This window comes from Pantherophis guttatus, chromosome 1 (assembly GCF_059756535.1).
Source record: "Pantherophis guttatus breed Tessera chromosome 1, ASM5975653v1, whole genome shotgun sequence".
In the NCBI taxonomy this organism is placed as follows: Eukaryota; Metazoa; Chordata; class Lepidosauria; order Squamata; family Colubridae; genus Pantherophis; species Pantherophis guttatus.
This window is the reverse complement of record NC_142063.1, coordinates 289,947,389-289,971,348: the sequence shown is the minus strand read 5'-3', so window position 1 is coordinate 289,971,348 and position 23,960 is coordinate 289,947,389. Positions and strand designations below refer to the sequence as shown.

General features: G+C 36.7%; 1 long non-coding RNA gene across 1 annotated transcript in view; it reads left to right on the top strand.

Annotated features, from left to right (window-relative positions):
• The first annotated feature begins 14,002 nt into the window (after window positions 1-14,002).
• LOC117671434 (uncharacterized) overlaps window positions 14,003-23,960 on the top strand; it is a 54,580-nt gene continuing 44,622 nt past the window's right edge. Inside the window, exon 1 of the long non-coding RNA XR_004592863.2 lies at window positions 14,003-14,112. This is a non-coding gene — a long non-coding RNA (uncharacterized LOC117671434). The remainder of the gene's footprint in view (window positions 14,113-23,960) is intronic.

Below are 23,960 nucleotides of genomic sequence, written 5' to 3'. Positions count from 1 at the left end.
GATTGCTAGTTGAGTCATCTATTGGTATCAGTGCATTTATCATTAATATTACATTCTGTGTTCTTTCTCTTGACTAATGGGTTTCATTCTGCCCAAGTGTAATATTGTGAGAACAGAGTTTATAATGAGCAGTTTTCTGATATTCAGCAAGAAGGCAATCAAAGGCTCCTGCATACCAAAAGACCAGCAGTTGACTGTCACGAAACCATAATCTATTCAACACAGGATACATTTTATAGATTATGAACATCCTAGTGATAATTTATTACTTGTTAGCCTTGAAGTCTTTGGAGAGGCAGAGTACGTCTTCTCAAATTAGTCATTTGATTATGAAAAGTCAATAACTGGGCAGCATTCAATGTGACATGCCTTTAAATAATGTTAACTAGTGAAACTACTTCAGTGACACTATTTCCTGCACAAGAGTTCTACAGTTGAATAAAGGAAAGATTCTTGAGGTGTGCACTCGGCATTAGCCTTTTCAGAGATCAATTGTTAGTAATCTCTAATTGGCTCTATGTTACACTCAACTTATTTAGCAAAATGTTACTATTAAGTTAACTTCACAAACTTCTATAACACTCTGTGACACAATTCTGTTCTCTCTTTTTGAAACAGCCTCCACATCCACTTTTTTTTTTTACAGCTACTTTCTATCCATTATGTTGGTAAATTTTCTAGCATGTTTAATTCAGAACTAATTTACTATTTCTCCATTCTACTTTCACTCAACTCTTATTGTTTCTACTCTTCATCACTTTTCTTCCATGTTCTTTCCACCAAAATCTACTTTTGATACCACTCAAAAAGGGTCACCCATTGACTTGCAATCATTCTTTGTAAACTATCAAATCAAGCATGCTTTTCTATTTATTCACTGTCAACACATGAATACAGTTATGCTTAAGTTGTATATTTATATCAGGCCTTTTTCCAAGCAGAATGTCAGAGTTCCAAGTAACATCCCCAACAAAAGAAGTCTCTGAGGCTTGAAGTTCCTCAAAGCTCCATTTTATTAGAGATGTCACATTGGCACATCTGGGAAAACCCGAATCTGAAAGCTTCTAGGTTTTCCCCACCCAAAGGAAAGTCCAGGTCCTTGCCCAGGACCCACATGCCCATCACATGGTTCAATCAAAGCACCATCCCATCTGGAGATGCCTCCCAGTCACCCTTGTTTCAGAAACAAGGTGTAGCCAACTCCTCCAGGTGCAGCACAAGATGTCCTTGAATCTCTGAGAAAGAAATATTATTATGACTATATATCTCCCCTGCTCTATACAATCTCCCCTCCCAGTTTCCCACAGTACTAAATGTGGCAGGCCTGAAGGCCCAAGGCAAAAATGGCTTCCAGGCCTGACACAGATATCCCCAAGCAGTTGGCATGTTCATTTTCCTCAGATTTCTAAGCTGTCCAATCATTTTTTTCTGTTCTTCCTCATCTCACTTCTACCAATTCATTCCTGTCAGCAAGTAGAATAATATTTCTCCTGTTTTGCATTCATTCAGCACATCCCTCTCCCCAATTCATCTCTAGTTCTTCCAGTTTCACTATTCATTGGAGAATATCAGTCGACTCCCACCAACCTATATATGCATACTTCCAAATGCACTCACAAGAAGAAGATAGATGTCTTTCAATTATGGATTTTGAAATGGTTACTAAGAGTAAGGCGGATGCTGTAACAAGCAACCAATCAATCTTAGATGAAATAATGACAGATTGTTCCTTATAGGTGAAGATTAGAAAATGGAAATCTTTATATCTGAACATATGATACAATGATGTATGGGGAAAAAAGATCCAAGAAATTGCAGGGAAAAAATGATTGAGAAAATTTGAAGGAAATAAAAGAAAGGGAAAGCAATAGATGGTTAGGATCCAAGAAATTGCAGGAATATTATTGGAGGAGCTATTGAAGAGACAGACAGAATTGGTGAATGTTCAATGAAACTACCAAGAGGTGGTTTAATTGGCTCAATAGCATCTAATTGACTCTCATGATGTTATTGTTATTGAAATACTAGGATAACCTTACTGGTACAAATTTTACATATGAGCCTTACAACATAATTCTGGGGATAGTTGAATAATTAATATTAATCTAGCATTAATATTTATATTAATCTTTAGTGATCAGGGTTTTAATTGCTGGTGAGGAGGTATTTTGATCTTTTTTTTTTTGGTACCTTTTTGGCTTTATAATAGTTTCTTTTAAATGACATGTAAATGTTGTTTGTCTCTATGTGCCAACTGATGGCAAATTTGTTTCAGTACCAAGCTTTCAAGAATTGTCCTAGCATGTTTGGATTTGGCTTGGCCTAGGATACTCACAGTTTCCCAGGTGAAACTATTATTAAGTTGGCCAATGTATTGTGAAGTTAATTCATCATGTCTTCTGACTGCTAGCTGGTTTTCAAGGTTGTGGTCTGCTGATCTTCTACCTATTCTTCCTATGCAGTGGCTACACTGTATATTGTAGATGATTCCTGTTTTTTCTTCTGCAGCTTTTGGGCCTTTTGGTTTACTTAGGATGTTTTGGAGGGTTTTAGTTGGTTTGTTTGCTATGATGATCCCATGTGGTTGTAACAGTTTGTGGGTTGTTTCTGAGATATTTTTGATGAATGGCAGCATTAGACTTTTCACAGCTTGTATTGGTTGTGCTATATTGGGTTGAGTGGTCAGGCACTTTTCAAAAAAGTTGCATTGGTATCCATTTTGTTGGAAGATGTTGTATAGATCAGGGGTCTCCAACCATGTCAACTTTAAGCCTGGAGGACTTCAACTCCCAGAATTCCCTAGCCAGCTGGGAATTCTGGGAATTGAAGTCCACCAGGCTTAAAGTTGATACAGTTGGAGACCCTTGGTATACATGATCTGTTTCCTTTTTCTGAGGTTCAGGGTTGCTATGGTGTATGTCCATTTGTGTAAAATCAAAGCATAATTTTAATATGTCAAGGTTTTTAATAGTGTTTTTTTTTTCATGGCATAAAATTATGTCTATGATCCCATATAACAATCCCAATAAGGTGCTTTTCAAAAGGCAACTGGACTTTGTTTTTTTTCTTTGAAAATGTTCACTTCTCATCCAAGACAACCAGGACCTGGATAATTGAGATTCTCCATAGATCTGAATGGCAATGTTTTTCTAGTTTGGTATTTTTAAAATTTTTGGAGATTGCAATTCCCAAAATTTCTGGTTAAAATGCCAATAAAGTTGGCTGTATATTCTTACATGGAAGTTGATTCTCTGAAAGATAATGTGGTTTCCTTTTGGAAGACATTCACTACAAATCATTTTGTGATGGCATCCACCAGACATTCTGATGAAGGTAACATTATATGTTGATTTCCAAACCTCTAAACAAGGATTAGCAGTAATGATTTAATGCAAAGTTATTTTATTTATTTATTTATTTATTTATTTTATTTTATTTACCAAAAATTTATATGCCACCCTTCTCCCTAAGGACTCAGGGCGGCGAACACAAGTTAAAAACATACAATAATAAAAGATCAAAATGATTAAAACCCAGTTAAAATAATGACAATCAAAATAAGAAAAACCCAAGGATCAAGGTCAACCCATTTGTTGAAACAGCCAGGTCTTTAAGTCCCAACGGAAGGAGCAGAGATCAGGCGCCATCCGAAGCTCGGTTGGCACCTACTTGTCCTACTTGAGTTCTCATCTCCATAGTCAGACTACAAGCTTTGGAAGCAACACTAATAGATTATTATTCAGATTCTGAAATAATATATAAATATGGATAAATCAGGTCTTTACATTATAAAATGGAAAATAATAAGCACTTCTTTGTAATCCAAGGAAACTAACAGCACTCTGTGATGTCATGCTGGCCACATGACCATGAAAATGTCTTCAAATAGGGCTGTCTCAATGGTCTTAAAACAGAGATGAGCACCACTCCTATAGTTGGCAATGACTAGCAGAATAAAATATGCAATATTACCTTTATAATCCAAGCATTGCTATTTAATGATTCAAGAATCCCACATCATTACACAAATTATATTTAAAATCATATGATAAAAAGAAGCCTTTTAGGCCATCAAACCCAATCCTCTTTGGTGTGGGAATCTACATTAAACTTCTTGGCAAATGTTTCTTCACCTTATATTTGAACATATTTTAGTGAAAAGGATCCTACTTCTTCGCTTGATAGTTCAACCATCAAACTGTTGTTACAGTTAAGAAGTTTTTTTTTATAATACTCATCAGGGATATATTTTTCTGTTACTTCAACCGCTATTTCATTTTTTTATTCATCAAATTTCTATGGTCACCCATTTCACACAAAGTGACTCTGGGTGGCATAAAATACAATCAACAATGAAACCATTCTTTTAAAAAATACCATTTAGAATAACTATGAACAACATCATGTAAGAATGTATCATACATAATTCAACCAACTCATGGGCAACCTGTTACCAACAGATGCCCAGGCCTGCTGAAAAAAAAAGTTTTGAGAGATTTCTGAAAAGTTATTGAGATTGGGGCTAATCTCACCTCAGAGGGGATCATGTTCCGGAGTGTGAATGCTATGGCAGAAAAGTCTCATCTCCTAGGTCTTGTCAAATGAAATGCCTTAGTGGATAGACATACAACATGTGCCTCTTGCCAGACCTGATAAGATGGGTAGGTATAATTGAGTGGTCCCATGCCAGATTAAAGGTCAAAAACAGCACCTTGAATTGGACTTGGCAACCAATGCACTCTTAGAACAGAAGTGTAACAGCTGTCCTTCCACAGCACGCAAAATTGCCTGTGCCACCAGTTGAAACCTTGGGATACACCCATGTGGAGCCCCAGGTAGAAAGTCCCAGTATTCTTTGTTTTACATTTTGGATTACTTTTTTCATGTGACATTATTTCAATCATTAGAAAAGTTCTGCTTGGGACTTCCGGGTTGCTGTTTGCCGCTGCCAGACGTTCCTTTGGGATCGTCAGCTTCCATCGCCTGTTAGAGCCGCCTTCACAACGGAATGGCGGCTCGAAAAAACTCCGTTTCCATGAGGAAACGGAGATAGAGCCGGCAGGGGTGGGTAGAACTCTCTGCGGAGTCCCAAAAGTTTTTTTTTTACTTTTGGGACGGAGCGGATGAGATGCCCCGTATCCCCAGCCGCCGCTCCGGGCTTTGGGAGACCTCTGCTGATGCAGAGCCAGGCGTCAAAAGCAAGCCTGCAAATTTAACAGACTACTCAAAGAAAATGTGAGCTGGACCTGTAATATTGAACTGCAAGTATTTTACTGATTTTTACTGAAAAAATTACTTAAGAGAGAGGAGGAAAAGAAAGAGGAAAAAAAAAAGAAGCCTTTTAAAATGGCGTTGGCTGGAGGAGAGGCTGAAAGGGAAGTCTTTCTGTTTTCTATTACTACAATGTAGCGGAATAAATACCACTGGCTACATTTGTAGACAAAACTTTGCTCCTGTGTCTTTTTCTCTTTTTTTTTCCCTTGGAGACCTGATATTGTTGTTGATTGGAAAGAAGTCCCTTTTTTTTTTCTTGCTTGCTTTTTTTTTTAACAAAGCCTGCCTGGGCGGAAACATGGCACTGAGACTCATAAAGTCAGATAAACAAGAAGGGGGGGGATCCCCCCACCAACAACTTAAAGGAACAAGTCTTAATTCTTCAGTCTCAGAAACCTGACTTTAATATAATAGAATTTTTTATAGAGGAGATTGAAAGAAGGGAGGAGATTGTGAATCAGCAATTTGAAAAATTTAAGCAGGAAATTAAAGAATTGGTGAAATCTAAGTTTGATTTTTTGGAGAAAAAACTCTCAAAAGTGGTTAATGGTTTTACAGGATTTATGAAACAGTTGGACGCAAATACTAATGTACTAGAGTCTAAAATGGAAGAAATTAAAGATAAATTGGACAATAGCATTCAAAAAATTGAAAATGATTTGACAAACACTCAGGATAATAGCTTAGAAGAAAAACCTAAAATGGATGCTGATCAAAAGTATGGTAATGTAGAAAATCTGCAACAGATTGAAAAAGAGATTTTAATGGTACAATATAATTTTACAGAATATGCGATAAGATTAAGAGGTTTGCAGGAAAATAATAGAGATGATTTAAGGAAAATATCTTCTGAATTTCTAGCTGGGATTCTAAAGGTTCAACCTGACGAAGTGTTTTGTAGGATTGACAGAGTTTATCGAATCAACTCCTGGATTGCTAAGCAAAGGCAATGGCCTAGAGATGTGGTGATTTATTTTACAGATAAGGAGATTAGGAATAATATCGTTCAAAACTCCTTCAATTCTAATTTGCAATTGTATGGAAGAAAGATTTGGATTTACAAGGAACTTCCACCTAAGATATTGATGGAAAGGAAGAAATTTGGTTTTCTGGTGAATGAGTTAAAGAAGAGAAATATCTCCTACAGGTGGGACGCCCCAGTGGGTATTATATTTAGATACCAAGGAGAAAGATATCAGCTAAATACTGTTGAAAGAGCGGAAGAATTTTATCAAAATAGGTTGAAAATGAACTTAACATCTCCAGGTATAATACAGGATAAGCAGAAGGAGCCGGAAATAAAGGTAAAATATCGAATTACAGAGACTGTACCAGATGAATTGCCATTGGATTTATTGGATACCCCAGCTGGACTATCTACAAATTTGAGAGAAGAGGCATCTAATCCTAATGTGATGACTTATCAAGGCAAGGATAAACATGGAAACCAATTAGGGGATATACAAGGGATAAAAAAGAAATATGAGATACAAAAGCAAAACCAACAAGACCAATCTACAAAGCAGAATAAAAACCGACCAGATGATACACACTTTATAGAAAGGGAACCAGGATGGAAACCAAACCCACAAAAAGAAAAGAAAAAAAGAAATAGGTGGCATAAAAACAGAAATTTCTAATCAGGCAACAGTGAAGCCAGTGATTTTAAAATATGAACGATTATGGGTAAACACAGAAGAGGCGACGTATTGGTTAATATCATCCTGAGGTTTGTGGCAGATCTCTGCATGGCCGTAATCCGGGGACGTGAAACGAGCCTTAAACTGATGGATTTGAATTATCCATTTTGGAATTTCTTTTTGTGTTGATAAACATATTATATTATCTTGAATCACAAGGCAAGAGAATTATGCTGGGGCATGCAGAAGATCGGGTTGTTACCCACTACGATGATGGGAATTAATAATCCTGATGAAACCCACAATTATTACTATATGGAATATAATTATAATGTCACTCGGGTGGTTGTTTTTACTTTTATACATATAAGAAGATATTTACTACTGATGGGGGCAGATATGATTGAAGATCCTGAATAAACTGTTGCACCAGTAAGCTATGTTACCCGATTATGGATGTTGGTTCTACCAATCCAGTGGAAAGACCTCAAAGAAGATACTATATGGATTATAAATTTAAAGTCATTGTCTTTTCTTTTTTTTTATTTAGATATAATGGAAAATATAGACATATATTTTTAAGAAGTGTGGGCAGTGAATCAAAGATGTTAAGAAATGTTGTGTATGGCAATTTTGCATGATAGTGGGTGAATAAGCTATTTAGTAGATTGATTAGTCTAAGAAAAGGGATTTTTAAGTGTTATATTTAGGGGAGTGGAGGAAATGGATAGAGTGGAATAAATGTTAAACTAGATTTTATGGGGAAGGCCGCTTTGGAATGTTATAGTAATATATATAGAAGATTAAATGTTAAAGTAGGACTTATCGTATAGTTTTAAAGTGGAGAAGTTATTTTATAATGTCATAGTATAATGTCTTTTTTTTTTCCCTTTCTTTTCTCTTTTTTGATATGTATGGATAAAGGGGGATGTTATAATATTAATAATATTTTTAGTAAGTAAAGGTCAATATCTAGAGGAGGGAGTAAGTAATCTGTTATGAATTATGTTTTTTTTTTGTTATGAAGAAGTCACAGGGGGGGATGGGTGGGGAGGGGGGGTTAGGGAGGGGGAGGGAGAGGGGAAAAAAAAGGGGGAAAAATTTGTATTTGAAAACTTTTTCAATAAAAAAAAGACCTCCAAGGTCAAAAAAAAAAAAAGAAAAAAAAGAAAAGTTCTGCTTAATATTCCCCCCCTCCCCTCCATTGACACAAGGGTTCTTTTAAGTCAAGTTAAAGAGTTGGTGACTACATGGATTTTGGCACCATTAAGAATGTGGTTCCAATCGCCAGCCAAGAGGGAGACATCACAAGGAGTTAGGGTGCTAAGTCTGCCTGCCAACCGAAAATACACAATGAAAATGGATTTTGAAGGAGACATGTCTTTGATCTTTCCTGCAAACAAAAATAAACATTGAGCAACTTGTTCTAATCCCAAGGGAAATGAAACATTCCTGCTTTGATCTGCACTTGCTTATTGACAGTCTGCAAGGAAGGCAAATGCATTCAGCTGGTTCCATTCTGAGCAGGGTTGTTATGCTGATGTCCCTTGCAGTGATTAATATGCATTGTCACTAATTCTCACAAGAAGCAACATCCAATCCAGTGAACCTGGATAAGATGCCAGGAAATTGTTGGTAGTTTTCTTGTTGAGATAGTATTTGGCTTTTCTTGAGCTGGAAATAAAACAATAAGTTTTCTAAAACAAGTTTGGAGAAATGAAATTAAGATAAAAATGATAATTCTTTTTCCAACTTACAAGATTTGGAAAGATGATCCTTCTCCCCTTATCACATGCAAGCCCTGGCTAAACAAGCTGGAACAGAGATGATGATCAGAAATGCTCCTCCCAACACTAACCGAACAACTTGTTTTTTTGTTTTTTTTTCAGAATATTAGGCTAAGAAAATCTTTACTGAATATTCACAAGTCATCATATCAAGTCAATCACTGCACATCCAACTATCAATTTTCCTCTTTGTCTTGCCTCTTTGTCTCTTTGTTGATGCAACATTAGTGTTATATCAGAATATTTTAAGTTGAATCCGAAATGTGTCTGAAGGCATTTGATTCTTTAGGTGAAGTTTGCTGATTTCTTGAGAGCAGTGGTGTACATATCTTGCCCATTCATGAAATGAACTGGTTTTGGATATGGATTTATGTAATACAATTTTAGAATATGCATATAATTATATAAATCTGAAATAATGCAATATGGTAGGGTTATTTTTTTAAACAACAGCAACATGCAAATAAAATAAAAAACAGTGAATCCACCAGACATAGATGATGGCTCTTGGAAGTATGCTTAATATTGACTTTTTCTGTCAATATTTCTGTGTGTTGGGGCTGAGATTTTGTGTGTTGGGGCTGAGATTTTGTGTGTTGGGGCTGAGATTGTAAAAGAAGAAAAAGTAATTAAGTGTTTGGTATGGTAGTTGCGTGACTGGCAAGCTATTTATAAATTGTGTAGGCCTAAGTGTTAACAGCTCATTTGACTATAGCATCTTAAGAAGTTATGTTTGCATATATTCAAAATGTACATAGTAGAAGGAACAGGCTAGTCATTTTGATGAAAAGAAAATGGCTCTCAAACATTTTCACAGGAGATGTGAAAATGTTCTAAATGTGAAATTTAGAAAGGAATTTTGGTGACATTCTCATGAGTGGGCTATGATGTTCTTGCACTTTTTTTAAAAAATTACAAGGTAGCATCAGCCTACATGGCTTCTTAACTCTCCAACATTCCTGATTTCCCACACTTCCATTAAATCTCAGGTAAAGAAGATATCATGCCCCTGTTAAAGAGGAATTTGAGAAGTTGAAAACTTCTTTTTTCTTGGTGAAATCATTTGGTGGAGAATGTCAGAAAGTCATCACTGCCCTGCTTTATTTGGCCTTGCTAAAGGAGTATGGTTCCACTGTTAATTTATTTGCTTGTAAAAATTAATTCACATCTATCCTGCAAGGGATCAAGACAACTGATATGGGAATCTCCATTGTTTCCCAACAACAAAACTCGTATGAGGTGAATTTTATTAGTGAGATGGACTTTGGCCTGACTCTTTTCATTCTTGTCTTACACTTTATCCCCTACATTTCACTGATGGTGACTTTTAAACTGGAAGCCTTGTGTAATGTGCAGTTGCATAGAGAAGTCCCCCCCCACAACCTCTAAGAGTTTGGAAAAGTTACTATCTCTTTTTCATGTTTACTTAAGTTGAAGTAAAACTTTCTTAGGTTGCAGAAATGTACTGTGATTATTACGTACTGCTCATATCCTACAATAACAATGGGGAAAAAATTCTTCCTGGTTCATTTCAGTACTGTAGGAAGATTCTGGAAGCCACATGTCAATCCTAGACTAGAGCATGAGTCTCTATGCCAACTTTCCTTTGTTAAATAATAGTCAGAGGAATAATTTCAGCAGGGGCTTATCTCTTTGCTGGTAAATGGTTCAGTCTTCTGTTCTCTTTGTGCTAAGTAACTTATGCATTACCTTCATATTTCAGTATTTAAAGACCTGACTCTGAAGATTATCACAGGGGAAGTTAGACTTTTGGGAAGCTATGGTGGGGATGAAGATAAGTAGCTTTCTTGCTCCAGGGAACTGAATGTTTATTTCTAAAGATACAGAAACAACAAAAAAAGAGAACATTAAAATGAACATCCCAGGACTACAGTGTGGAAACAAACAACAAATGTAGAGAATGACAATACACTGTAAATTGGGGAACAACAGATGCTTAATTGGCTTAATATAGTTTTACACCACAATCATTCATAACAACCCAACAGAGAGAGAAGCTCTTTGCTCAGAAGTGCTCCTTGTTAAATTAATGTTGCAGAGTTACTGTGTTTGTAAACAATAGGAAGGGAGTTCTCCTTGCTCACTGGAGCTTGTCTCAATCAGTCCAAATGAGATTTGCACCAGCAGTCAAACCTGCTGCCACTTGGTTCAAACTGATGAGAAGAGCTGCTCCCCTTTACCAGATGTAAAGGAACATGTGAATTACTTTAGGGAAAGAACAGAAGAGATGTTGCCTAGGAAACAATTTGACCAGAGAGGCAGGAGCTCCCAGTGAATTAATGGTAGATAAAGAAACTTAGGAAGGACTTGCCCTAATTGACCAGGCAGTTAGAAGTAGTGGGACGTTTGTATCTTCAAACTTGCAAGGTTCTGTTAACAAAGCCTTATATAAAGTAAAATCAACTCATTTGGTTGATTTCCTGTCTTGTTTACCTGGGAGAGCTGAAATGGAAATGATTTCATGCTAAGCAATATGAACCATCATAGCCAGGAGTGGATAATCCTTGGCCAAGATAGAGCCTGTACACATAGCTAATTATCAATAATGAAATAATCCAGTATTGATTAAGTCTGCTATTGCAGACTTGCTGAACTTGCTGAATTAGCATGGGAAATGTTGAAAAAAAAATCTAGTATGAACTTCAACAAAATTGGTATGGTATTTGGTACAGACAAAAACAAGGCAGCAAGTGTCTTACAGCAAGCTTTATATCACAGAATAAATGGCTCTAGAGCCAAGACATACAGTACATGAGGCATCCATACCAAAGTCTTCAAGATAACAGAATTGACATCACAAAGCCAAGCCCTGTTCCCTGTGTGTATGCATGTACATTACACTTGTCATTTTGCAAATTTGATTCCCCCACCATGTGTGCCTGCACATCCTGGTTAAGTCCACATCTTCATGTAGGCCTTATCTTTAGTGGTTTGATGTAAGGAAGAAATGTCCTTGCTTCCAGCTAGGTTTTCTCTTGCCATCTTATTGTTCTGAAGTCCTAAGTCTTCATGAAAAGCCAGGAATGAGACTTCAAAGTTACAGCTGCATCCCTAGATGTGACTCTTACCAGGCTCTGGTGAAAAATGTTAACTCCTCTGGTCTAGATAGATTTCCAGAGGTGTCTTGGCTTCCTCTTCTAAGTTATTGTTACTTAACTTCACTGTGAGCAGAATAGCTGGATTGAGCCAAGCAGACGGACAGACAGACACACAAATGATAGCTGTATCAGAACATTTTTATGTTTTACTTGCAATTAAATGGACCATTTGAATTCTTTGCTTGAATCTCTTATATTTCAGGTCTTCTCTGTTTATTTTCCTATTCTCTCTTATAATATGTATTAGCTGTCTAATCCAGCTAGGCACAACATTTAAATCAGCATAATATTGCAGCACAATAACACAAAGATGTTTGATTCTCTCCTGTTCATATAGGAGAAACTCTAATTGTAACTCTTCTTGTTTGCCAAAAAAAAAAAAAGAAAAGAAAAGAAAGAAAAGAAAAGAAAAAGAAAAAAAGAAAAAAAAAGCAACCATTTGGAACCTTGTTCACTTTTCAAACCTTTGGAATGTGAATTCAAATGAATCAATATTGATCTCTGCCATATTCTGTTTACCTTAATACATCAGCCACAACTGATATATTAAGGAACTTTATGTTAAGCTTCTGTTTTGCCATCAACTGTTAACTGATACATTATTATTATTATTATTATTATTATTATTATTATTATTATTATTATTATTATTATTATTAATTCAATTTATATACCACCAATTCTCCCATTGGACTCAGGGCGGTGCACAGCCAAGGATAAAAAACATACCAATACAAAATTTAAAATCAGTTAAAAGAATTATACAGCTTTGGCCCACAATTTAAAACAATCCAATTAAAACCCAAGTTACACTTAAAAAGCTAAAAAGCTAAAAAGCTAAAAGAGCTAAAAAGCTAAAAAGCACATACATGCTATGTGCTTCTTGAATTAACTAAATAATTTGCTTCTGAACATTTTAACATTCATTTAAAATAATAAGATTTGGGAGCTGTTTTAATATTATTAAATTAACATTAATTAAGAATTGATTTATATTTTGAGAATATGTTGTCATGATTTTGCACATTGAGATGTTGATTGTAAAAAATTATGATAGGCAAGATTTTGGCAGGATTTTGGGAACCTACATCCTTCTTTAAAAATAGCATTTGGAGAGCGACCAAGAACCCTCTATTAAATGTTATCATCTTGTAGGATCAAGGAAGTGTACTTTCTCTGTTGCGGTCCCCATTCTCTGGAGTAAAATATACTCCCTCCACCAGAATTAAGATCTGTACCAGTGGTGGTTTCTACTGGTTCACCCTGGTTCAGGAGAACCTGTAGTGGCAGCGGTAGGAGGCTCTGCCCACCCACCCGGAAATCATGATGGACATGCTGCGCATGCTCAGAAGCGCCGTGTGCGAGTGAAGCGAGCACGCATGCACACTCACAGTTCTGAACCGGTAGCGAAGATAAGTGGAACCCACTACTGGTCTGTACCCCTCTCTTATGGTTCCAGAAGGCTCAGAAAATTAGGCTTCAGCTCCAGGCCTGGGGCTGATGTATTATTGTTTGTGTAGGTGCCCTGTTATATTTGATTTTTGTTCTCTATAAGATTATTTTAGCTGGATTGTCCATTTGGTTTGACTTTTATTGTACTTTTATGGATTTTCCAGTCTTGTATACTGCCCAGAGTCTATTGGAGCTAGATAGCTAATACATTCAAATAAATAAATAAATAAAAATACAATGAAAATCAATGTTCTTTAGCCTAACCCCTTCAGATAGGCTGCAAATTCCTCACCGAATCCATGTTGAAATTCATTTTACACTGCTATATGGAGCAAGCTATCTATCTAAAGCAGATTATCATTTATGGCCCTTATTGAGACATTCTGGAAAGAAATAAACTGAATCCAGAGCCTAAGGACCAACTAGCTTTACTTAATACTCATCAGATAGGAGGTCCTGGAGGTATTTGTGTACTTAGGGTGACAGCTTGAAAGGATTACTTCTTCATGCATCAGGCACATTATACATATTATATGTGGAAGCTTCCACACAATGCAATATTCTTTTTTTAACACAGTTTCATGCAGATACAAAGCATCCTCTCTTTAAATGTTCTTGATGAATGCAGGAAAAAGGGCCTTCTAGCAACGCTGACATCAGAGACAAGATGTCAGAGACAGAGCTAATGGGCTGCCAAATAGCGGGTGTTGAGTTTAGCTGTTTGCAGAATGCTTGAGTAAGTTGAAGCTGTCACTGTAGGATTTTTCTATGTCACTTAAAAACATTTCCGTCAGGTGTTAGTGATGACATTTCAACTGTTTTTTTCTTCATCGTTGCAAGGTAAGTGGAAGAACATGCCTACTAGCCTACTCTCACCATGATAAAAATGCCCTAATAATATAACTGTTTGTAGCAATTCTTAATTGGAATCTATATAAATAGAAGAAGTTGTCTATATCAACATCCTATTTCAAACTTAAATTCCCATAATACTGATGGTGAAGGGTGATGAATAAGTATTGTTTATTTAATGGTTGGTAAAGAAAAACGCTTAACAATCTGACGATTTTTGCTTTACAGCAGCAAAAACATTTGCTGTTTAAGACAATCTATGCTGTACTTTTTGTGAGGACACATAGAACTTCAAATAAACTAAGTGAAAGATAACTTTATATGGATTTCTTTCAAGCATGGATCTCATGTTCAAGATGCCGCATAAAACATGCAACTTCTTCTGCCTGTGATAGCTGAATCCTCAAATGATTAAAAACAGGCTTTGTATAAGCACTAAATGCTGTCTCGATTGTTATGAAGAAGCTTTTTCATTGGAGCAGGCTGAATTTCCAAAACTTTCTGATAACAGTCAATCCTGGGGACATAAAACACAGAGTGTTTGTCCCAAGAAAGGAGCTATCAGGAGCAACATTAGGCAGAAATAAATTTCTTTGTAAGTAAATAACTAAGTAAATAATGGAAGCAACTTTATATGGTCAGTTCTAGAAGTACTGAAAAAGAAAAGAACCCTCTCTATTCATAAAGTACTTAACTTTTAAGCGTGTTTTTTTTAAAAAAAAAGTTGAAGAGAACACTTACTTTTTTATGCATTTTTAAAAAGTAAATACAGTTCAGGCAAATTACTCTAAATATTGCATGCAATGAATTCTCTAGAAATAAACAAAGAAATAATTTGAACTGCTATATCCAATGCTGTAAAAACTGGATTTCTTTTCCATACTACTAATAATACAAATGATACCAGTAGCAACAAGGCAATTTTAGTTAAGTCTGTGTATTGGAAGTTTAGCCTCCGTTGTTGTTGTTGTTGTTGTTGTTGTTTACTTTAGCTCAGTTTTTGTCTCGTAATCCCTTGAGTTTATATTTTCTACAACAGCAACAGCTGGTCTATGGACTGGGGGTTGGGGACCCACAACATTGTCCACCCAAGTTTCTTCAGATTTCTAACTTCCTTTTATTGACTTCATTTATATACTATATTAACTTCCTTTCATAACTTCTTAGTCTAGCAGAAGAATACTAGCACCGTTCCAGATTTCTAATTATAATAATAGCTTGTCCTTTCCCATTTAAGTTTCATCACTTCAAGTTTATGATTCAAGATCTGTGGGCAAGCTAATTTAATTCCGGCCACTTCTAGATTTAATAATAATAATAATACTAAAAAGATTAATTCTTAGGCTAGAATGGTGCATATTTTGACAGATTGAGAGGAAAATAACAGGGATGATGGACTCTTTAGAAAACATCAACCCTGCTAAATTCAATTAGATGTCTTAAATATGTATTGTATATTATATTATAATATATATTCTTCCTCCATTGCCTTTAAGGCAGAGAGAGAGAGTGTGTGTGTGTGAAGAAAAATGCAGCACAGCAGTCTTAGATTGTCCAGCAATAAACCTATATTATGCTGAACTGATGCGGAAAATATCCTGTCCCAATATAGTAATAATAACAATTATAGAATAACAATAACATTTATTGATAAACTGAGTTTTTAATGGGAAGGGGAGGGGAGGGGAAGAGAGAAAAGAAGAGGAGAGGAGAGGAGAGGAGAGGAGAAGGGAAGGGAAGGGAAGGGAAGGGAAGGGAAGAGATCTTGGAGGTCTTCTAGTCTATATTTATTTATTTATTTATTTATTTATTTATTTATTTATTTATTTATTTATTTATGTGTTCAACTTGTATGCCGCCTTTCTCCGAAGACTCAAGGAGGCTTACAATGCATTTAAAAACCATATATAAAAACATTAAACATTAAAACATTAAAAACAATTAAAACCCATTCACACCATTCATGGCCGGATCTCGCCAAATCGCAACAGCGAGATTAACGGCCCCAGGCCTGCTGGAAAAGCCAGGTCTTCACCGCTTTTCGGAAGGCCAATAGGGTGGGGATGGTCCGGATCTCAGGAGGTAACTGGTTCCAGAGAGCTGGGGCAGCCACAGAGAAGGCCCTCCCCTGTGGGCCCGCCAGCCGACATTGTTCAGCTGACAGGACCTGGAGGAGACCAACTCTGTGGGATCTTACCAGTTGTTGGGAGCTATGCGGTAGAAGGCGATCTCGAGGATAATCTGGCCCTGAGCCATGTAGGGCTTTAAAGGTAATAACCAACACCTTGAATTGTGACCGAATTGTGAATCGCGCGGCTGCGTTCTGGACCAACTGTAGTCTCTGAGCACTTTTCAAGGGTAGCCCCATGTAGAGTGCGTTGCAATAATCTAACTGTGAGGTGACAAGGGCATGAGTGACTGTGAGGAGAGCCTCCTGATCCAAGTAGGGTCACAATTGGTGCACCAGGCGAACCTGTGCAAAGGTCCCCCTAGCCACAGCTCACAGGCTCCTGCTCAAGTAGGAGATCTGATACCATTTCAGACAAGTGGTTATCTAATCTTTTCTTAAAAACCTCTAGTTATAGAGCACCCACAAAAGATGGAGTGGCAAAGAAGTCACATACATACATACATACATACATAATTTTCTTGTATGGAATGCAGATATTGGCATGTGTCCTTAATTTTCCTAAGGAAAGGGCAATCTGATTTAGGGGCATATTCAAATGTTCAAAGCTTTCAGTACATTTGACCATAGTATAGCACTTTGGATTAGCAATGTTTCTGAATGTAGGTCACTTCTCAGAGATTGATAGCTCTTTCAGGATGACTGGTTTGAACAATAATGGACAGCTGTTACTACTTCTGTGTGCATAAGATCCATATGCCCTCATTCAAAGCTGATGTTTTGCTGTGGGGATGTTATATTATCCCAGCACTCAAATGGCAACATTTAGTTGCTAGGAAATGGAGCACTTTCTCCTATTTACTGTGCCTGTTGGTATTGCATGTAGTCTGTGATTGCCAATTTCTGATAAGCATGTATTGAATAATGGCTATGACATCTGTGGGAAGCCACCCCCCTCCTAGAAGAATGAAATATTTTGAGGAATATTAAAAAGGACAGATTATTATATTTCCTCAAAGGGAGAAATGGAGAAACATGTTTTTTTTTTTTTTTGGAGGCAGAAAGTAACCCCCACTTTCCTTAATAGCCCCAGCAGATGCTGAGGCCAGCTTTTAGAAATGCAGATTTGGTAATCCATTCAAGACAGGATATTTTGAAACAAAGTCAGAATGGTAGGATTAGAAGCAGTCATCACTCAAGATCCATCACAGGAAAAAGCCATTAAGCCACATTAGGAATTACTGCATCATCATCAGAGCAGTCCAACTTCAACAAAACGTAGCTCAGACAAACATCTAGGATTTGTACTTTGCCTATAGAGCCAGCTATGACTCCTACATACCTCCTACATGGCCCCATGGGAGTCTGACAACAGCGAATAGAATAAGGGTTCTTACACAGGAACAGGAAGCTCAAGTGCAAAGCTTAAAGAAGGTATAAAAACCCCTCACTCTCAACTCTATTTGGTCAAGTGCACCAGAACCATGTGCTTGGTGGTTCTGTTCATCATTAAACCTTCTTTCCTATCAGCCTCCATGTTTCCAGTGCCTTTCTCCCAGCTTGGAACTGAACCAAGTGGATATTTTTTCCCATACACCAATGCACATTAAGGTTGTTTCTTTTTAATGTCAGATAGAAAAGTGTGATATAAGATGTCATTGGAAGTATAGACAGTATAAAATGTGGAAATATTAGCCATAAAATTTTACAATTTTTGTTCTTTTAAAGATTGTTCAATCCATTCAATTAAGAATCCATTCACATAATAATAAAGAAAATTTTCAAAGAGCAGCTATTTTCTACATCCTCTCAATTATATAGGATTAGAATATTGTCCCTACAGGATCAGCAGCTTGAGTTTAGGGATAAATTTGCCTATAATTATAAGTTGTGAAATAATCATATAGGTATTATTATATAAGTAGATAAATAATTAAATATTATTCCACAGTTAATTCTATTGGCATTTGAACCAAAAGGTATGGTTACAGCATCATACATTAATTGTGTGTAGGTGTTTTTCATCACAGAATATTCCACTTTTCTCTCAGAATGCTCTGATCTAGCTGTTCTGGGAACAAATGAATTTCCCAGAAAAGGATGCACTGTTCCCAGAAGAGCTGGACTGGCATGTTCTAAGAAATAAAAATGAAATGTTCTAATATTTCACAAACATTCCATGGCTAGAATGCTGAGGTTTTCATAAGGTGTACCCAAAGTCAGACTCCATAGGCCAATCACAATATGTTTTATTTCAATCTGTTTTGTTTCCAAAAAAATGTTACTGTACTTAGAAATGTTCAAAGCAGGGGTGAAATGCTACCGGTCTTTCCAACAATCAGCTGTGCCGTGCGATTTATATTAGCTAGAAAGCAGGAAATCCTGCTTTCTAGTGAATCTAAATCATGCGGCACAGCTGTTTTCTCCCCTCACTGTTCTACTTACCTTCAAACGGCTCCTTTTTCTGTGTGAAGTGCGTGTTTGGTGTGCACTGTGCATGCATGTGCATTTAGTGCACATTGTGCATGTGTGCACATGCAGCGTGTATTTGGCACCCATTGCGTATGCGCGTGGGCACTGCACATGCACAGGCAATGAACTGGTGGCAACCCATGGAGATTTTACCACTGGTTCAAAGATTAGAAAATCAAATGAGTCAGAAAACGTCAACCAATTTAACTACTGGTAATTCATGTAATTTATATAATAAATGGCCTTTGAGACTGATTTTTGCCTGTGGGGCCTTACTTTCAGTGCACCTTGTAAATTAAACATGGCTACTAAGATTTTAAGAATTAGCATGAAGTACTGCATCCGGAACATTTGAGAATATGGGATCAAGGTGGATAAAGTTGGGCTTGGATCTGAAACCCATTCATTCCTCTAAGAAGCTGCAGGATCAGGTCTGTTAAGAATAAACTAGAGTTAGTATGCCCCTGTGCATCCATTTAATGGGCCCTATTTCCTCTCCAGTCTTGGACTGTGAATTAGTTTTCATGAAACGTTTTGTGCTCTATCCTATCCCCCAGAACAACTGATTTTTGTCCTTTGAAAGGATGAGATGTCCTCATCTTAGGTCTAAGCGGTTGATTTTGCATGTTAAGAATTAAGGGCAGAACATGAATAGTCATTGCTGAACTTATTACTCTTATCATTCTACTGTCAGGAAGAGACACTTGTGCGGGTTTCTTTTTAGGTGGCAAATCAGCCTTGAATACTGAACTGGAAGACCTAGGGGAAATGTGATTGCCTTGGGCAACAAAATGTCAAGTATTTTGACAGCACGGTCCTTTTGCCAGGACCACAGCTGTCACTTTAGTTGTGAGGTTGAAACAAAATCACTCTTTGACAATCCTAAATTCATGCAACTGATTCTTCACCTTTCAGCTATTATTAAGTACCTGCATGCCCAGTTAGGAGCCAAGGTGAATTTTTACTTGAATACTCAAGGTTTTCCCAGATATTTTTGATAAAAATGGAGTCATTTTTTTAAAAAAATCAGGATATTTCAGTTATGTTTTGCTCACATTTTCCTATCAGTTAGAATACAAATCTTAAGTAGTGTTACCTAAGACTGGATTCAAAGGAAAATGACTTGGACCATTTATTTATTATTGCTCACCATTTAGTAACCTTTATTGAGGAAGATAAAAAATATAGTGTAGGCAGAAGCAGATGATAGTCAGATTTTTACTGCTCTATATAATTCTGTAGTCATCCATCCATCATTCTTGCATCACTGCATATTTGGATAGCCAGTCACAATCAAACATGAGGCAGATGGAACTTCTGCACTTGCTATCCCTAGAGTTATTAGAGTTTTCTCTCTTTTTTTTAAATCTAGAAAACCAGAATTGTTTCTGGATTGGCACTGTCTAGATTCCTTAATGTATGGCTGTGAAAGTTGGGCCATAAGAGAGGCTGAGCGCCAAAGAATTGAGGCCTTTGAACTATGGTGCTGGAGAACACTCCTGAGAGTCCCTTGGACTGCAAGGTGATCAAACAGGTCAGTCCTAGAGGAGATCAACCCTGACTGCTCTTTAGAAGGCCAGATCCTGAAGATGAAACTCAAATACTTTGGCCACCTAATGAGAAGGAAGAACTCACTGAAGAAGAGCCTAATGCTGGGAAAGATTGAGGGCAAAAGAAGAAGGAGATGACAGAGAATGAGTTAGCTGGATGGAGTCACTGAAGCAGTAGGCGTGAGCTTAAATGGACTCCAGAGGATGGTAGAGGACAGGAAGGCCTGGAGGAACATTGTCCATGGGGTCGCGATGAGTCAGACACAACTTCGCAACTAACAACAACAACAAAAGATTCCTTTGGAAAGAGCATTATACTACTTCTCCTTTGATAGTTCCCTTGCTTGCCCATGAGCTGGATATACAATCTTCAGGAATTTCATGTTTTTTTCTGATTTAATTGATCAATCTAAATCAATATCCATATACTTAGCATTTGCTTGCTTCAGTAGATTCTGACCAATGGGTTTTGCCTGAGGGCTTCTGTCCACTTCTTATGGCATTTTATCAGGAGAATTTCTTTATAAAATGTTTTTGTAAACATTTCTTAGCTTGGTAATATAAGATGAAAAATCACCCGGTATTTCTACTCTTCACTTATATTAATTACAGACAATTATTAATGCAGGGCCAATGACATCCTCTAATGACACACTATAATTGTATTTCTGATCCAGATTTAATTTGTTAGGCAGTTAAGTAATGGTTCACTTGAAAGATTTGCTTGATACTGAAGCTATTGTTATGGGATTTTTCTTTTTTAATATCAGATGGGGTTTTTTTTTGGGGGGGGGGAAGGTTTCCTTGATTCCAAGAAAATCTTATGATCACCATTCAATATATACACCATTGGGGGAGGGAAAAGCCCCTTAAGCTGAAGATGTGATATAAAAAAAAACCAGTGAAAAAATAAGTGAAGAAGAATGGAAGGTTAAGAAGACCAAAAGGAGAAAGCACAAAACACCAGAAAAGAGCTGAAGACACTAGAACTTAGGGGAGAAAAATTGCAGAACTCTGGATTTGAATATGTGGGGCCAGCAACACTGGCAGATCAGAGGAAATCCAGTTGCAACAGTTGAATAGCAGCTGTACAAAATCTCTGCCAAAATGACATATACAGAGCACCAAAAGTCATTCCAGAAATGTTGTTACACAATGGTTGATAACAGCAGAGCAGGAAGATCCAGTAAGCTGATAATTCTGGAATTTGATAGAAGCTAATTATGCATAATAGCCAGTAAATCGAGGAAGACTAAGTACTGATAGCAACTGCAGTCTTTAAGGAGCAGTAAAAGGAGGATAGAAACATTACCTCTCTACCCAAAACTAATCATCTGAGGCCACCTTAATGATTCTGGGACAGGGAGGGTCAGGAAAGAAGAAAAGAAGTCCAAGAGCTTCAGTAAACCTTTTTTAAAAAGGGGGGCAAATGGAAGTTAAAAAGAATACCTGAAAAAAATTCTGGACTCTAGAACCATGAAATTATGAATTATGTAACTGTAAATAAATTAGAATTGAATAATTCTAATTTGGAACAGGAAAATGAAGAGCAAATATAAGAATCGCTTCTAGGAGTAAGCTTCTGGGAGTAAGAAATGAAAAAAAAATCTTTAGTTTTGTGATATGCTTTTATAATATAATCATTGAAAGGAACTGTTTGGCTTTCTGACCAATCCCAAATCAGACCTGCAGCTATGTCTGGCAGTAACAAAAGGAGCTTTAGAAACAGTCCACCCACCAGGAAATGATCAGAAATGATATTTAAGCATCTATTCATTTTTTCTGCAGCAGATGCAAAACAGTAGCTGATCTGAAGACATAGGAATAACATTTTATGCAGTATGAATTCCCTGTATCATGGTGCTTTTGAGAAGCCATCACAATTGACAAAGAAGTCAGAAATGAAATTCACAGCCTGCTGACAGACTCCTAATGAAGTAATTTAAATCATTGTTTGTAATCACACACACAAAAGAAGAGTAATCAAAATATTTGATCTAAATCAAGTGTTCCATTTGGTACATCATAATTTAATGCCCAAACAACAAGTTAGTCACTAGTTATGGTTACTAGTTAATTCTATAATGATTAAAATTAGAGGGTTGCATGTACTATAAATAAAGCTGTTAAATTAGCTAGGCAACAAAATATCATGGGATTTGTGTTTTATACAATATTGCTCTATTTGCATAGACACAAATTTAACTGAAGAATTTCATTCTAATACACATGAAAAGTCACTTATCTAAAAATAAACAATCTCAACAACTCTTTTTTTATTTTCTTCCTCCATATCCATTAGCACAGAGACCCTTTATTAAAAAGTAGCTAACTAGAGCATGTTGAAAACATGCAAACCCCAATATTTTTCTCTATACTGAAGTTTCATTGAAAAGCAATTGCCAGAAATTAGCAACAGGAAGGCATTCTGCCACTCTGAGAAGGAAGCATAAGGTCTAACCATATGTTAAGGTAAAGGGTCTCTTAAATCATGCTCAACTCCTGATGAATTGATGGACATGCTCCTACAGTTCTCTTGGTAATTGCATTAAAGTGGTTTGCCAGTATCTCCTTCCACTATGTTTCTCAGTTTCCTAAACAAGTCTACTCCCTGTAATTTCATAGTAGTTCCTATTTTCCTTTTAAGCAAGTTTTACACTGCTTAACTTTTTCAAAATTTGTTGGCTAAGTACTTCACTTGCCACCAGTTCCGCTGAATAAAAAATGAGTAACCACCCTTCCTCAAGATAATCCATACAAAATAAATATGCAGGAAAAGAGCATCATCACAGCAAGCGTCTACAGAGGAACCTTTAACCACTAGTCCAAAATCTAGGGACAAAGCCAGGTTTTAATGGCTTGTTTAAATAGAATCAGGGTGTGGCCCACATAAGTTTCTCGGGAACACTTTTTTGAGGGCAGAATCTGTGACAGAGAAGGCCCAGGTCCTATGTAATTGATGGGATCTGGAGCATACTGACATTCTATCCATAGGATGGATAGAAACCATAGAAGTCAGATGTTCCCTCAAATAACTGGGCCCTGAAAAGTTTTATATGTAAATTGCATGTAGTACTGTAGATAACTGGCACCAGTAAAAGTTACAAAGCAGCAATGTTACACAGGTATACCATGACATGTTCATAATTCCCCCATGCCACTGTGTTCAGGACTAGTTGCAGCTTCTCATCTCTAAGGGCAACCCCATGTAGAACTCATTGCAACAGTCCAAACATAAGGCTACCAGTTTCTAGTGTCTAAGCATTTCTTAGTTAAGGAATGGGTACAATTAGTGCACCAGATGAATTTGTGGCTTTCTTGGCCATTCCTGCCACCTGCTAATACTATGTATAAGTCAAAAATACTCTCTCATTATGTACCATTCCTGAAGAAGGACAAGCAAGTTTGGACTAAAAGTCTCAGTCCCAGTCTGCATAGTCTAATGTGTTATCGAGATCTTGAAGAAATGGAAGTTTCAGCTTTGGTTTAGTCCTGAAACTACTAATACTGTAAAAAAAAAAAAAAAAACCTGTACTGATCAGTGTGTTCTTACTTGCAGATATGACAGATTAGACTGTAAACTAATTAGAAACTACAATCTTCTGTACCCAAATGAATATTGTAATTTTTATGTGCCTCTTTTGTTCATGAAGATGCAAATTGAACCTTCTTTCTTCTGTACACCA